Below are 217 nucleotides of genomic sequence, written 5' to 3' on the forward strand. Positions count from 1 at the left end.
CCCCCCATCGCGGACCTCGTCGCCGGCGCCCTTCCGGTGACCAAATGGTCACGGGGCCGAGCCCCTCGTGCTCAGCGCGTCGCGCACCCCCCTGGCCTTCCCGTTATGCCCGTAGTCGCCGGGTCGTCTCGCGCCCGAACCACCCCGCCGCCTCCGCCGCTCGCCGGCGCCGTTTCCGGCCGAGTCCGGCCGTGCCACTGCCACCGTTGGGCGCGTC

This window comes from Triticum aestivum, chromosome 4B (genome assembly GCF_018294505.1).
Source record: "Triticum aestivum cultivar Chinese Spring chromosome 4B, IWGSC CS RefSeq v2.1, whole genome shotgun sequence".
Classification (NCBI taxonomy): Eukaryota; Viridiplantae; Streptophyta; class Magnoliopsida; order Poales; family Poaceae; genus Triticum; species Triticum aestivum.